A 13,929-nucleotide genomic window follows, 5' to 3' on the forward strand; every position below is an offset into this window, starting at 1 on the left:
ACCCAGTACATCATGTCCAACTATCAAGAAAAAAAATGCATGTCCTATCAAAGGCAAAAGCACAATTTAAAGAGACAGAGCAAGCATCAGAAGCAGACATGATAGAAATGTTGGAATTATCAGAACAGAAATTTAAAACAACTGTGATTAATATGTCACGGGCTCTAATGAGTAAAGTAGACAGGACACAAGAAAGCATGGGCAATGTAATGGAAATATGGAAATATGGAAATACAGAAATCCTAAGAATCAAAAAGAAATGCCAGAGATCAAGAATACTCTAAAATTTCTTTGATGGGCTGATTATTAAACTAGACAAGATTGGTGACAGAATCTCTGAACTAGAGGATGTATAAACAGAAATCTCCAACTCTGAAAAGCAAAGAAAACAAAGAATTAAAACACACATACCACGCGCACACACACGCACACACACACACACACACACACAGAACAAGATGTCCAAGGACTGTGGGACAACTACAAAAGGTGCCATATATACATGATGAGAATACCAGAAAAAATAAAGAAGAAATATTTGAAACAAAAACAATTAAGAATATCCTCCAAATTATTTTCAGACACCAAACGACATATCCAGGAATCTCAGAGAATGTCAAGAAGGATAAACACCAAAAAAAGGGGGGGCGCAAAACAAAAACAAAAACCCCATACCTAGGCATAACATTTTCAAACTACCAGAAAAAAAAAAAAAAAAAAAAGACAGAGGAAAAAGTGCTAAGAGAAGCCAAAGGAAAAAAATACCCTACCTTAGAGGAACAAAGAGAATAACTATACCTGACTTCTCCTCAAAACCAGGCAAGAGGCACAACTGGGTAGCTCAGTCATTTAAGCATCTGACTTTTGGTTTCAGCTCAGGTCATGATCTCAGGGTCATGAAATCAAGCCATGTGTCAGGCTTCCTGCTCAGAAGTGAGTCTATTGGAGTTCTCCCCCCCACTCTCTCTCTCTCCCTCTCCCTCTCCCTCTCCTCTTAAAAAAGTACAAGAAAGAAGAGTGAAGTGTTGAGAGGGGGAAAGAACCCACCAACCTAGAATCCTGTACCCTATGAAATTATCTTTCAGAAGTGAAAACTTCTCAGATAAAAACTGAAGGAATTTGCTGCTTCCAGTGGACTTGCCTTACAAGAAATGTTAAAAAGTTCTTAGAAGAAGAAAACAACATAGATAAGACACTTAAACCTACATAAAGGAAGAGAAAAGCATCAAAGAAGGAAAAAATGAAGGTATGATAAAATTTTTTATTTTTCTTTCTCTTAATCAGTCTACCAGAGACAAAAGATATTATTTGTTCCAAGTAATAATAGCAACAATGTATTCACTCATATACACTTACACATATACCTTATGTATTTACATATGAACATATATCTATGTATATATATGCATCATATATATATACCTCATTTATAAGATGTATATATGTATATATGAATCTTACAGTTATACTTATAGGAATGCTTATATATGTGTGAAATGAATGACAGCCATGATAGAAGGGATAGTGGGAAGGCACTGAGATGATGTTGCTATTTTAAGACACTCACCCATGAACTGGTGAATTGGAGCAATATAGTTTTATTTGAAAGTAGAAGTAGACTTGGATTAGTTGTCGATGTATACTCAAAACTCTAGGGCAACAACTAAATAAATTTTTAAAAATAAAAAGATGTATAACTAATATGCTAAGAAAGGAGAGAAAATGGAAGTGTATAAAATGCTAAGATAAAACCACAATAGGCAAAAAAAAGAATGGAAGACAAAAATAGAAACACAAATCAAGGGCCACAAATAGAAAACAGTAATAAGTACAGTTGATACTAATCTAACTCTATCAGTAATCCCTTTGAATGTCAATGTTCTAAATGCATTAACTGAAAGTCAGAGATTGTCATGGAGGATCAAAACATAAAACCTAACTATATGTTGTCTATAAGAAACCCACTTTAATTATAAAGACATATAAAGATTAAAAGTAAATGGATGGGAGAAAAGATTTACCATGCTAACACTAATCAAGAGAAAGCAGGAGTATGTATAATAATTTCAGACAGAGTCTACTTCAAAGCAAGTAAAAAATCAGGACTAAAGAAGAGCATTCATTACATAACAAGAAGGTGTCAATTCTCCAAGATGTAATAATATTTAATATGTAGTACCTAAGAAGAGAGCATAAAACTATAAGGCAAAAATTAATAGCAATGCAAGGAGAAATTACCATTTCTATTTAACATTGTTCTGGAGCTTCTAACAAATACTATGATACATTTTTAAAATACAGATTATTAAAGAAAAAATGTCAATGTTGACCTATATTATGATTGCATTAAAAAAACTATAGGAAATTAGAACTCATAAGAGTAAATCAAGTTTACTAGTTAAAAGAAAAATATATGTGAATTGATGATAAATTTCTTATCTGTCAGAAACAATCAATTTAGAAATGCAATTAAAAATGTATAGATGTAGGGCGCCTTGGTGGCTCAGTTGGTCAAGTGTGCCACTTGATTTCAACTTAGGTCATTATTTCATGGGTCATGGGATGGAGTCCCAAGTCAGGCTCCACACTCAGTGGGGGTCTGCTTGAAGTTTCTCTCCCTCTCCCCTCACCCATGTGCATGCTCTCTCTCTGCCTCTTTCTTTCTTTCTTTTTTTTTTTTTTTGGCTTTTTATTTTTTTTTAATTTAAATTAATTTATTTATTTTCAGAAAAACAGTATTCATTATTTTTTCACCACACCCAGTGCTCCATGCAATCCATGCCTTCTATAATACCCACCACCTGGTACCCCAACCTCCCACCCCCCTGCCACTTCAAACCCCTCAGATTGTTTTTCAGAGTCCATAGTCTCTCGTGATTCACCTCCCCTTCCAATTTACCCCAACTCCCTTCTCCTCTCTAACACCCCTTGTCCTCCATGCTATTTGTTATGCTCCACAAATAAGTGAAACCATATGATAATTGACTCTCTCTGCTTGACTTATTTCACTCAAATAAATAGATATATTTTTTTAAATTATATACATACAGGAGCAACTGGGTAGCTCAGTTGGTTAAGCATCTAACACTTGATATCATCTCAGGGCTTGATCTTATGCTTGTGAGGAAAAGGGAAAAAAGAAATATTATTAATGAACATATAAAATATTAAATATGTGGGCAGATATACAATATTCATTGGTAGGAATACTCCAAACCCAAAATATGTTAATTCTGCCTGTATGAATCTATAAATTCAATGCAATTCTAAAAATAAATTCCAACACATTTTTAATGGAATTAGATAATCCATTATCTAATGGATTATCCATTAGATAATCCATTATCTAATTACCAAGGAAAGCCAAGACAAATTTGAAGAAGAGTAAGTCAAAACTTGCCCTACTAACATTTCAAACTTTTGAACTTATTTCTTAAAAGTATAAGGTTAGTTTACCAAAGAAACAGAATAGAGAGGGAACTTTGTATATGTGAGAGGCAACAACATATCAATAAGAAAATCAGACTAGGCAATAAATGCTGCTGGGATGAATGCTTATCTGTATGGGAAATCTATGGAATTGTATGTCTAGCTTATATTTTAACATAAATATCATGTATAGAAATATTTTAAGTGTAAATTTGAAATAACTTTACATTTAGAAGATAATACAAATAATTTTTTCCTCAAAATAAGAAAATTTCATAAATAAGATAAAAACCTAACCATAAAGGACAAGACTGATTATTTTGTTAGCCCTAAAATTAAACTCAAAATTTCTGTATGCAACATTATCATATTCAGTAAAATCCAATGTGAATGATATTCTGAAACTATATATGTGAATTGCACTGTGCTAATGTACATATTGAATAAGGAAACCAAGACGAATTTTAAAAGCAAGCCACAGACCACAGGGTGGGAGAAAATATTTACAAAATACATAACTGGCAAAGAACAGAGTACTGAGAGTATATCGAAACTTTCAGTTTAGAATATAAAGACAATCCATGAGAAAAATGGGAAAATGGATAATGACTTTTCAGAATCACAGAGGAAAAAGAAAAGCATCTAAACACAGATCTCGTACTTCACACAAAAAGGGACTCAGATGTGATCCTATACCTAGGTGGAAAAATGCAAAGCTATAAAACTTCTAGAAGAAAATCTTTTAGAATACTTGTGTGCCCTTGGGTTTGAAGAGATAGAACACCAAAAGCACAGTCCATGAGAGAGAAAAAAATAGATGAGTCCAATTCCATTAAAATTAAGAAGTTCTGCTCTGCAAAAGACAATTGTTGAGAGACTCAAAAGCCACAAACTGGGGCACCTGCTTGGCTCAGTCAGCTAAGCATCTGACCCTTGGTTTTGGCTCAGGTTGTGATTGCATAGGACATGGGACTGAGTGCTCAGCAGGGAGTCTGCTTGAGATTCTCTCTCCCCCTCTCCCTCTACCCCTCACCCCACTGGCTCAAACTCTCTCTCTAAAATAAATTAATACATCTTTTTTAAAAAGCCACAAACTGGAAGGAAATATTCACAAAACACATATCTGAAAAAGACTTGTTTCCAAAATATACCATGAACTCATAAAACTTAGCACTTTAAAAAAAAATCAAAACAAAAACCCTCAAACAACCCAAAGAAATTATACCTATAGCAAACAAGCACGTGAAAAGATGCCCAACATCATTTGTTTTCAGGGAAATGCAAATTAAAACAACAAAGAAATAAGTCTACACAACTATTAGGTGGCCACAATGAAAAACAAAACAAAACAAACAAACAAAAATAAAAAAAACACGTGACAACACTAGTTTCTGGGGAGCATTCAGAGCAGTAAGAGCACTCCTTCATTGCTGGGAGGAATGAACTTGGTAAGCTACTTTGAAAGACAGCTTGACAGTTTCTCACAAAGCTAAGCTTAGTCGTTCCATACAATCCAGTGGGCAAGCTACTAGGTATTTACTGGTTTAAAACTTATATCCACACAAACATCTGCAAGTGAATATTTATAGCAGCTTTATTCATAGTCACCAAACCTGGGAATTACCAAGATGTCCTCAGCACATCTGTGCAGTGGGATACTACGCGGTGATGAAAGGGAATGAGTGACTAAGAAATGCAAAACCATAGAGGCAATGTTGCTCAGTGAAACAAGCCAGTCTGGAAAGGTGATCTACTGTATGACTCCAATTATAAGAGATTTTGGAAAAGACAGAGTTATAAAGATGGATAAACACATCACTGGCTGTCAGGTGTTTGGGAAGGGGAAAACGTTGAAGAGATGAGGCACGAGGGATTTCTTCAGACAGGGAAGCCAATCTGTGACATAATGGTAATAGTGGATGCATGATATTATGCATTTGTCAAGCCCACAGAAGTTTACAGCGCAAATAGTGAGTGCGGATGCACTTAAATGTACATTTAGTGGGTGATAGGGGAGTGGTACTAAGACAGACGTAGACTGAAAAGAGATGTAACTCGACCTCACTGAATGAAGAGGGGGAAACAAATGGAAATAAATGGCATCTGTGAGACTAAAATAAAAGGAGCTGTACTCCAGCTGACCCAAGCCATGCCTTGTAGGGGGGTAGGGGTTAACAGTTCCGACGCCACCATACATCTATGCTGGAACTGAGCAATCAGGTAAGAATGATAACAGTGGCAACCAGAGTTCTCACTGTTGGAGTGCGAGGCCGAAGAAGGCTGGGATGATCCGCAGAGTAATCGGTACAGCTGGACAGATCCGTGTGACCCCATGTTGTAGGTGAGCACATACACAAACCATGCAATCTGTTTTATTTACTGCATTTGAACCTCAAAACATCTCTATGAAATAGGTAATTTCATCCCACTTTATAGAAAAAGAGAGAGAGAGAGAGAGAAAAGAGAGGAGGGGGAGGGGAGAGGAGAGGGAAAAAGCAAAGAAAAGAGAAGAGGAAAGAAAGAAGAAAGCAAATCAATTCGAGATTCTGTTTTGCCTGGGCCCCCACAGGTCATGTGTCAGCAACCCAGGACTGACTGCAAACCCATGTTCTCAGGCCCTTACTCTACATTGTCTCTCCTGGTTAAAGGAATCCATTAATTCTTGTGGCATAAGGCTGCTTTGCAAACTGGAAACAATTCACATTAAAGTAGACTGTGAATACTTTCTCTAATTTTCTCCCCTTCTTGGCATATCGGAGAATGAAAGTTCCTAACCCAGCTGCCTCTGGGTGGGGTCTTATGACTAGTTCTTACCAATGCATTATGGACAGAACAGGGTCATGTGCATGTAACTGTTAGTGTGGGGCCATCCAGTTCTCATCCTGCCCCAGGAGATTGTGGGAGTGTGTGTTGATATGGAAGTGCCATAAGATTCAAGTACCCTGTGTTGAGCCAACACATGGAGGACAGCTGCCTTGGAAAGTTTTGCACTGCAAACTCTGTATGAGAGAGAAGTAAACTTTTCTGTCTTAAACCACTGAATTTGGGGAACGTTTGTTACCACAGAAAAACCTAGTGTATCCTCAGCTATACAGCATTGATGTTCACATTTTCATGGTGGTTGGTCTTGATGTAATTGTCCATTAGGACCATCAAACAAAGTAACCTCTTTACGGCCCTTGATGCCTTTCCCACAGACAGGCAAAATAATATTTTCACCATCAAAGCAACAAAAATGAAGATGATGTAGATGTAAAACATAATTCAATGGCATGGATGAGGAATGGATGTATTGTCTGGAGTGCTGAGCAGAGGTCTAAGCATCAGATAAACAGCCTTTTCCCTGGAGTTGATGCTGGAGGCTCTCAGTCTACTTACAAGTAATTATAAAGGCATTCTACTCATGAGCATGAATGGATTACAAGCCATTCCATCACTAAGCAAGTTTAAGCAGACTTCTTGATCTCTATCAGGAAGGCCTTCCTCCCTTAACAAGTTCCACATTGCAGACGAACCTTTCTGCCATCTGCTCGAATGGAAACATGTGGCAAGATCCTGCATTTGCACACTTTGCCCTTGGTAAGGAAAGAGAACTTAGAGGATTTTTGTGGAAAACCACCTTCTTGGCACACAATTTGTGGCTAAGTTTTGCCCTTTGTCCCTTGTGTGAAATGATCTATTTTGATATATATGTCACTTTGGATGACTGTATATGAGATCATATTTATATATGCTAATCCCCAGGGTGGTTTCTAGCGGTGATGGGGATGGTGGCAGGATCCCCCTACATGCCAAAGGGCAAATATGCCACACCGAGGACTTTAATTGGGTGATGATATCAATAACTTCTGAGCCACAAAGGGAAATGAGCTTTTAAAGATCCATAGTCTTTCTCCACCAGGGTTGCCCTGCATTGTTACTTTCTCCCTCCTTTTTTTTCTTCATCAAGCTAATGCTTACTGACCCTTTAAAATTCATCCTTTCCAAGACACTTTCTCTGACTACCCTGCATGTGTTAGGTGAGCCTTCCCCTTCTGTGTAACCTTTGCTTACCCCTCTCCCAGTCTAACACAAAGAAACTCCAGACATGATGTGGTTGTATACAATGCTAGAGATTTTGCTGGCAGGAGGAAGTTTAATGATATTTCAAATTTGCAGCATCATGTGCATTTTTTTTTCTGTGCATGGGCATCAATTGTCAGATCCAATTTCAAGCAAGAAGTAGAACTTCTTGCTATAGGTGACTTAACACCTTCTCCTCCCCTCCGACATAACATAAGTGACCCATTCAGCAGAAGCCAGCAGAAAGTATTCAAACAATTTGGAGAATTCTGAGATTAGAGGGGAGAAAAGGTAGAGCATCACAGCCATTTTACTAAGAAAGAAGGCAGCTTGCATTCTGCAGAGCATACTGGATGAAGTGGAAGCCATCCATAGACATGAGTAGGCAACTGGCCGCACGCTCAGAAGCTACACTTCGATGAAGTTCATTGGCAAAAGCTGAGAATTCGGTGTGACTAGTAGTAAGTATCCCAAGATGAGGCAGGAAGAGAACATCCAACAAACACACAGTCCACTGGAACGAGAACAAATAGCACATACCAAGGATGGTCCAGTTTGGATCATCAGAATCAGCTGAAGCTTTACAATTCAAATGCTCACCCTAGAATCTTAGTTGGGGGGAGGGTGAAGGTATTTTCAAACTCACAAAAAAACAGACACATAAAATATGTCTTGTAATCTGCTGTATATGACTCATGCTTAAAAACTCCTCTTTGGTATTCAAATATTTGTATAGATAAATGAGTAGACGAGATGTTCGCACCTGCTGCAGTCAAGTTTGGGGGGCAAATGCGTGCAAAAGTACATTAAGCTATCCACCATACAGAATCTTCCCTTCAGGGGGTAGATTTCTGTCCAAGTGTACTACATGATGTAACAGGACTGATCACTTTCCACATAATTATCTGTTCATGGTCCTATTTCCCCACCAGGCTGAGAGCTTCTTGAGGACAGTATCTTACACGCTTTCTATGGCTCACATGTGTAACACAGTAATTGATGTGTTAGCACATTCATTATTACAATTGGCATATCATGAGAGTTATCTTTGGAGAAGGAGGAATTCTTAAAATGCTAAAGGAGCTAATAATAAAAAACTGATAAATTTGTTTATATTAAAATTAAAGTATCTCTTTGTAACAAAACACTTTTTAAAAATGCAAAAAGTTAAGTATAAATTGGAAGAATATATTGACACATGTAACTGATATTCACATAAGCACAAAAAATATAGAACTTCTACCAAAAAAAAATAATAAGACAAAAGAAATGAATAAGTATCTTACAGAAGAGGAGTCATATGGAACCAATAAATACATGAAAAGACATTTGATTTCATTAAGGATGAGGAAAATGTACATCAAAATCACAATAAGAAAACATTTTAGAACCAACCATTCAATGACAAAAATCAAGAAGTCAGGTATTTGAGAGAATGTGACAACGGAGTCCATTTCACATTGCTGATAGAAATATAAACTGCTACGACAAATTTGGAAGACAAGTTATCATTATCTTGTTAGACCTAACATTCAAATCCCTTACTAGCCAGCAGTTCTATTCCTGGGTGTGAGTGTGTGTATGTGTACATAAGCTACTTTTAAATATGTGCTGGAGACATATATAAGAATGTTCATTAACAGCACTGCTTATAAGATTAACAATGGGGGGGCACCTAGGTGGCTCAGTGGGTTAAGCCTCTGCCTTTGGCTCAGGTCATGATCTCAGGGTCCTGGGATCGAGCCCCGCATTGGGCTCTCTGCTCAGCAGGGAGCCTGCTTCCTCTCCCCCCCGCCCCCCGTCTCTGTGCCTGCCTCTCTGCCTCCTTGTGACCTCTGTCTGTCAATCAAATGAATAAAATCTTTAAGAAAGAAAAAAAAAAAAAGATTGACAATGGGAAGTGTTGCAGGGCTCTTTAACAGTATGATGGATAAATAAAATGTGGTATATTTACACCGCAGAATATTTTACAGCTGTTAAAAAGAATGAACTATATTTATAGGCAATAATATGGATAAATCACAGCAGTATATAACTAAGTGAAAAGTCAATCTCAAAAGTTTACATAGCCCATAAGACATATTTTTATAACTTTGCAACAACAAAAAACAGACTATATGCTTTTTGAGGATGTGTATTAAAAGAACAGGGAGCTGGGAGGTGGTGGGAACACCCAGGTGGGACAGGCAGGAGTGCAGGACCTGGAGGCCCAGCTCAGGGCCCATGGAGCTCTCTTGAGTTTGTTGGCTGCATGTGATGCGTTGGATTAGCACAAGCATATGCAAAATGACCAACCTAGGACAGCCTAAAGACCGTTAATTATGAGACTGCTGCCTACGATCACCTGGAGCAAGAGCAGAGCGATGTCATCAGTGTTCCTCCCTGTGTGGACATGGTGTCTCGAATAGCTGATGAGTACATATGGCAAATTCTTGTGAGATCCTGTCTCTCAGGCTTAGCCTACAGAATGGTGATGATGAATTAGCATTGGAAAAAGGCCCCAGTTTAGAAATATGATTGTCAGGATGGAAAAGTTCCCATGAAGCTGCATGTCCTGATGCTTTCCCTGTGATGATTCAGTACTGAGTTTATTGGAGTTGAACTTAATGAAATTACCCCTTACTTAGAAGTGAGGACTGGAAAGCAGATTTTTCTCCATTTAGAAAACAAACACACCAAACCCTGAGATATTAATTTTTCAGATAGTAACATTAATCAGTGCTGAGCCATAGGTTAATCTCCTTTCTCACCTGAGCCACCTCAGGTGTCCCTCTCTATCTCACCTGGCAGGAGAATTCACTGTCACACCTGTCACTGACTCTGAACAGTCGTAGTTGATACTCAAGAGAATTCTACGGAAGATGATGAAATGTTACACCAGACTAAAAATTCTAATGAAGGCTTCCATTAAGACTCAAGAATTATTCTAAAATACCTTTGTATTATTCAGGGATCTCCGGAGAAATAGAAACAATAGGATACATATAAATAAATACATATTCTTTGAATTGGCTCATGAGGATGTGGAAGCTGAGAAGATCCTTGATCTGCTGTCTGCAAAGTAAAGAGCCAGGAAGGACAATGATGGAGTGTTCAGTTTGAGTCTAAAAGCCGAGAACCAGGGGATCCAATGGCATAAGTCCCGAACTAAGGGAATGAGAAGAGACGGATGTTCCAGCTCAAGCAATCAGACAGAGGCAAGTTCTCCTTCCCTCCACCTTTCTTTTCTGTTCCATTCAGGCCCTCAACAGATTGGATGAGGCCCACCCACACTGGGGAGGGCAATCTGCTTTATTTAGCCACTGACTCAAATACTAACCTCATCTGGAAACATTTTCACAGACACACCCAGGAATAGTATGTAGCTAAATATCTGGGCCTCTTGTGATCTACAAGTTGATACACAAAACTAACAATCTCACTCTTTTGATCAATATCTCAGTTTTCTGCAGTAAGATAAGAGGATAAAAGTTACTGAAAAATATTTTCTACAAAAGATACTTAATTCTTGTTTTGTTTTGTTTTGTTTTGCCTCCTTTCTTTTCCCCACATATGAAATGGCAATAAATTTCTTATATGGAAGATTTTATTCAGCTTGTTACATGTATGGTAAAAATGTACATATATTAAAACAGGTTTTATAACTAGAGACTGTTTTCTAAAATTTCTCCTTGATAATATATTTTTGAATTCTTTCTAATACAGTGTATCATTTTTCCTATAAAGGCAAATGCACATATTTCATATTACATGTGATAGAGCCTGACATCATTACTTCACTTCTCAGTAATTGGTGATCTGATGAAAATGAGAACACTTTAAAGAAATCAGAGCAGTTTGTAACTGGTAGATTTTTGCTTCGATCACCCAAGTAGCTCATTTTCATCAGCAACCAAAATCACTTAGGTCACAATAGCAACACAACCAGGAAGTTCCCCAAAGGTGAATATGAGAAAAAGGGGTTTTAGGAGCTGAAAATTTGACTACTGTTTATTATTTAGTAGGTCACAAAGCCTACTAGGTTTTCAACCAAGTAGATAACAAACATAGAAAACAATCGTAACATGAGCTGGTAGCAACACTTTTCATAGTGAGCACTGTGTAATGTACAGAATTGTCAAATCACTAAGTTGTACACCTGAAACTAGTATACCTTTGTATGTCAACTATACTTCCATAAAAAACAACTGTAGCCAAAAACAAACAAACAAACAAACAAAAACAACAAACAAACGGTTAATAGATTTCCCAAATGCAAGTTATTTCAATCTTTACTAAGAAGTGTTTATCTACTAGTAAGGAACCAATCATTGTTTCCTGATCTGATTACTCATAATAGGGGGCTAACAAGAAGGGCCGTGTTCTGTCTCTCGAAACTGGCATGATTTCACTGTGCAGCACAAAGGGGAAGACAAGTACACATGTAACTCGTTATTAACTGTGTCCTCTTTGAGTAATGTTTGGCCAGTCACCCAAGTTCTAGATGGCAAATGACATAGTTTTCTTATTTGACTGCAAGTTCCTCATGGAAGATGTAGAACTATTTTTAGAGTGTCATAAAATATGATTTGTGCTATTCCTTGTCAAATGTTAAACTGTAGTATTTAAATAAAAAAACTAGCATGAACACAGTATTAAGGATGACTGTTACCTTAACTAGGGAGAGAAAGTGATGTGGCAGGAGAATCACATGGTTTATTTTTGTCAACATCCTTATTCCAAGCTGGGTGGTCAACACACTGGTAGGAAAAAAAAAAAATCCAGTTTAATTCCTAAAAGGTATCTCTAAAACCAAACCAAAATCTATAGAATATGAAGTTGGAAAGTAGTAAGACCTATAAATGCTTCCTCAATCTGAAAACACTGCTTTTTATCATACAAAAAGAGCTGTGAAAAGATGTTTTTTTAATTTTCTAATATCCCTCATCATTTCAAGAGCAGAGCAAAACTACTCAAGGAGAAAAAAAAAAAAGTGTTCATTATGAAGGACAAAATAAAGACAAAGCCAATCATCTGATAAGTAGTTCCTGGGGAAAAATCTCAATGATTTGAACAATATTTCCATTTTATTACTGTAAAGTAAGATAAGCAGAAATTACTCACCAATTTAGGAATGTGTATTTTTTTTTCATTGTGAGCCTCATTTTTAGTGCAACCTGTAAGAACTAGCCCACGGATTTTTAGTGTGCTTCTCCTTCCTGCCCAAAGCCTACTGGTATTCAACCATGAATGTTAACTTCACAAACTGCCTTTACCACATAGGAACCTAAAAAATACCAGTCAATGTTCTAACGCTTAATTATGAGCACTATTTGAGTGAGGTTATAGAATGTTTAATTAATAGAACATGTAAGCACATAATATAAATATTAAGTGTGTACTCGAGGTCATCACTATGGTCAAGGGCAGGACAGGCTATATTGCTTTCCTGGTCTTTTTGGTACCCTGTAGGGCCCAAGGAGGTCTCCAGAGAGGTGAGAATGAGACCTCGATTCAGGGCCAGCGACCAAGGTTCTTGGTTTTGCCTGAGAGACAATTCACAGATAAGCCAGGTAGGTGAAAGCCACAGTGTAGTGATAGCACAAGTACATGCTCAAGACAGGAGTGTGGGCTGACTCTGGGAGGGAAGGCCCCCCCCCAGGAGGTCTGCGTCTTGTCTCCTTATGGGGAGGTTAAGGTAAGGTGTGGCATATTCATGGAAGGGGTTGGGGTTTTCTTCTTCTATGAAGAGGCAGCTTTGAGGACTTTGCACGTACTTACTTCTAGTTATCTGGCTCATGCCTCCTAGCATTTTCTGTGCTTATACCCTGAATAGACACAGAATACACTAAATGACCTCTAGCACCTTTAGTGGAGGGGTCATTCTTGGTCACCTAAGGCTCTTTCCACACGAAAGCTTGGACTTCAAAAGAGGAACCCCCGGCTTACTTAGTCTTTAGTTAGGTCCTTGAATTTTAGGCTGACCACAGCCTCCCTGGTGGTTAAGGGATACCATCCCATTTTGAGCTCTGGTCCCTCATCCCCATGCTAACCTGCCTAAAACACTTTATCCCAAACTCTCTCTGTATGTTATATGCATCTTCCAAGTCCCATACCACTAGCTCTTCTGCCCTACAGCAATTCAGCTGGGATATGAATACCTAACATGGGCAGATAAATGTCTCACTTGTCCCATGCCGAGATCAGAGATACTTTCCCCCAAATGCTGATAAGAAAAATATTTGACCTCCACGGGAAGGAAACATACATTTCTCCTCTGGAGTTCTAGTTTGGAGCCAGAAATCATCTCATAGAAACATTGTGGCTATTTTAAGAATGTCCATGGACACCTATTTGACTCGTTGTATTCTTTAAATGTCACTCTAAAATCTATCTTATTGACAGTAAACAAAATCCCTTTTTAAACTGGGGACAGCTTATGTAAATTAACTCAGAAAT

General features: G+C 37.8%; 1 long non-coding RNA gene across 2 annotated transcripts in view; it reads right to left on the bottom strand.

Annotated features, from left to right (window-relative positions):
* Nucleotides 1–3,045: 3,045 nt before the first annotated feature.
* LOC309871291 overlaps nucleotides 3,046–13,929 on the bottom strand; it is a 36,111-nt gene continuing 25,227 nt past the window's right edge. For both annotated transcript variants that reach the window (XR_014315189.1, XR_014315190.1), the window contains 2 exons: nucleotides 12,143–12,230; nucleotides 3,046–3,117 (listed from right to left, as the gene is read on the bottom strand). This is a non-coding gene — a long non-coding RNA (uncharacterized lncRNA). The remainder of the gene's footprint in view (nucleotides 3,118–12,142; nucleotides 12,231–13,929) is intronic.

This window comes from Mustela nivalis, assembly GCF_964662115.1.
Source record: "Mustela nivalis genome assembly, chromosome: 8".
In the NCBI taxonomy this organism is placed as follows: domain Eukaryota; kingdom Metazoa; phylum Chordata; class Mammalia; order Carnivora; family Mustelidae; genus Mustela; species Mustela nivalis.